Raw genomic sequence first — 3,084 nt, forward strand, 5'->3', positions numbered from 1 at the left:
ATCTTGTTTTATGGAGAGAAAGGAGGATGTAGGTTAATATAGTAATCTGGTTAAGTAAACATCAGTTAAGAGAGCTCGTATGGCATTTGTTTTAGTCAACTATTGCTACACCATGCTGTGGAGCAAATACCGACAAGCATCTCAGTGGCTTATGACAGGGAACACTTATTATGTTCACAGGTCTGCAATTTGGATGAGGTGGTGCTGCTTCAGGCTGAGATCAATGAGATTAACTCAAAGCTGTGGGTTGGGTCCCGGTCCTTGCTACATGTCTTCTTTTTCTCCATAAAATACATTAACTGATGTCCAATGCCTACTAAATGTTCATAACTAATAGGCTAACTTAGTAAAGCCACATCCTTCTACTCCCTTTACTTGAATTGTATGTTTACTAAGAGTCAGATATTTGTCCCCAAACTTATTTATCCCTGCTGAACTTATTATAAGGTCACTATGAGCTGGAGCTGACTCGATGGCAATAGATACCGGTACTTATTTTAACAGTTAAATTATTTAATTAACTTTGTATAATTTGATGAACTATGACTTGACTAGATAAAGAAAGTATTGTTTGTATGAAAGCTGCATTGAACTCTTTGGAAAAGATTAATGAAAGTCATTAAAAATGTGGTCAAATTAGTCTCACTTGGTAAATAAAAATCATAAAAATACAGAATGACTTGCACTTAAAATTGCTTCCCAAGTTCTTTTAAACATTTTAAAGATACTAAAAACAAAAAATGACAAACTATGGATTATTTAGTGAACAGCAGTTATGTGGTATACAAAACAACCAGGGAGTCAGTATTTTTTTTAAAAGGCCTTGGTCCAACATGAAAATATTAGTGAGTTAATTTACATCTACCTGTTGTAAGGTAAAATAAACTGTTGAAGGTATATATGTGTATCATTTTCCCACTAATCACATCTTCATAGAAGGTAGAGGACTCTTCCAGGTTCATACCATTCAGAAATGGAGGAAATGACACTAAAATTCCAATCTTCTTCAAAGTAGCCAGTATTTTATGCCACTCTTTGAACTCTGCTCTAAATCCTAGAATCAACGTCCTGCATGTTTTAGAGACTTAACTAGAGCAAGAGGTTAAATAGTCCCAGTGCCTCCCTTGCTGGTTCTAAATCAGGCTTTCTGGGAACTGCTTTAAATGTTACACGGATACAAGAGCAGTAGTAAACTTCTACTTTGATAATGAAGACTTATGTCTGATCAGTTTATCTTTAGAACAAAACAATAGGAGATTATTTCTCAAATTGATATTAATTTAATAGGCCTAGAATGACTAATTAAAAAACATTAGTAATTCAACTTTCCTTAGTCATTCCCAGTTTTATATCTTTCTTTTTAGCTTGTAAGCGTAAGACAAGCTCCTGGAACACTTAAATTTTATTAGCTTTCCACTATACCATTTTCTCTCAGGCTCATTGATGTGGACCAGGGCTTATTTCATAGTTTGCTTATTAAAAAACCCATTGCCATCAATTCTGACTCATAGCAAGCCTATAGGACAGAGTAGAACTGCCCCATGGGATTTCCTAGGAGTGGCTGGTGGGTTTGAACTGTTGACCTTTTGTTAGCAGCCATAGCTCTTAACCACTGCCCCAGCAGGGACTCTTAGTTTGCTTATAGATGACAATAATGGCTATTGCCTTAGCTATCATTTCAGGTAAGCTGCAAGGTTATAGCCACTCAAAATATGTTCCCAAATAACTACCCTGCAAAAGGCTTTCTCTATAGCCCAGTACTCCTATGTTTATGTTCAATCCTTTGACAAAAGGAATGGGAAGGGGTATTACTTACATGAAGCCACAGTATAATTCTGAAAATTGGAAAGAAAAAGACCTCTTTTAACTACTCCCTCAGTTGTGCATTTATCAAAGCAAAGCTTACTCATTTTGGATTAAAAAAAACGTTTACCCCTGCCTACGGGGATAAGATTCTGTGATTTCAGATATTAACATTCCTTAGAGAAAGAGGAGCACAGTTTTTTATTTCTTTATTGTGCTTTAGGTGAAAATTTACAGCTCAAGATAGTTTCTCATACAAAAATTTATACAACAATGTTATGTGACCATAGTTGCTATCCCTATAATGTGACAGCACATTCCTCCTTTCCACCCTGGATTTCCCATGTCCATTCAACCAACTCCTGCCCCTTTGTGCCTTTTCCTCTCCTCTCTGGACAGGAGCTGCCCGTTTAGTCTTGTGTATTTACTTGAACTAAGAAGCACACTCTTAACGAGTAACATCTTATGTCTTATAGTCCAGTCTAATCTTTGTCTGAAGAGTTGGCTTTGGGAGTGGTTTTAGTTTTGGGTTAACAGAGAGTCCAGGGGCCATATTTTCTAGGGTTTCTTCCGTCTCAGTAAGAACTATTAAGCCTGGTCTTTTTACTAGAATTTGAGTTCTGTACCCCACTTTTCTTCTGCTCCATCACAGACTCTCTGTTGTATTCCCTGTCGGGGTGGTCAGTGGTGGTAGCTGGGCACCGTCTAGTTCTTCTGGCCTCAGGCTGATGGAGTCTCTGGTTTATGTGGCCCTTTTAATCTCTCGGGCTAATATTTTCCTTGTGTCTTTGGTATTCTTCAATCTCCTTTGCTCCAGGTAGGTAGGGACAAATTGATGCATCTTAGATGGCCACTTGCCAGCTTTTAAGACCCTGGATGCCATTCACCAAAGTGGGATGCAGAACATTTTCATAATAAACTTTGTTATGCCAATTGACCTAGATGTCCCCTGAAACCATGGTCCCTAGACACATGCCCCTGCTATCCTGCCTCTTGAAGTGTTTGGTTGTGTTCAGGAAACTTCTTAGCTTTTGGTTTAGTTTAGCTGCGCTGACTTCCCCTGTATTGAGAGGAGCACAGTTTAAATAATTCCTACTTGGGGTGCCAAGATAAGGAAACACCTCTGTGAGAGCAAAAAGGTGGGAAGTGCTAGGGGCAACCTCACTGCTGGTTAGTATTTTTCCTAAAGCCTCTTGTGGGCTTGGAAGCAACTTCTAACTGAGAAGAAAAAAAAAAATTTTTTTTTTTTTTTTTTTTAACTGAGAAGTAAATATATTGTAC

Source organism: Loxodonta africana, chromosome 16 (genome assembly GCF_030014295.1).
Source record: "Loxodonta africana isolate mLoxAfr1 chromosome 16, mLoxAfr1.hap2, whole genome shotgun sequence".
Classification (NCBI taxonomy): domain Eukaryota; kingdom Metazoa; phylum Chordata; class Mammalia; order Proboscidea; family Elephantidae; genus Loxodonta; species Loxodonta africana.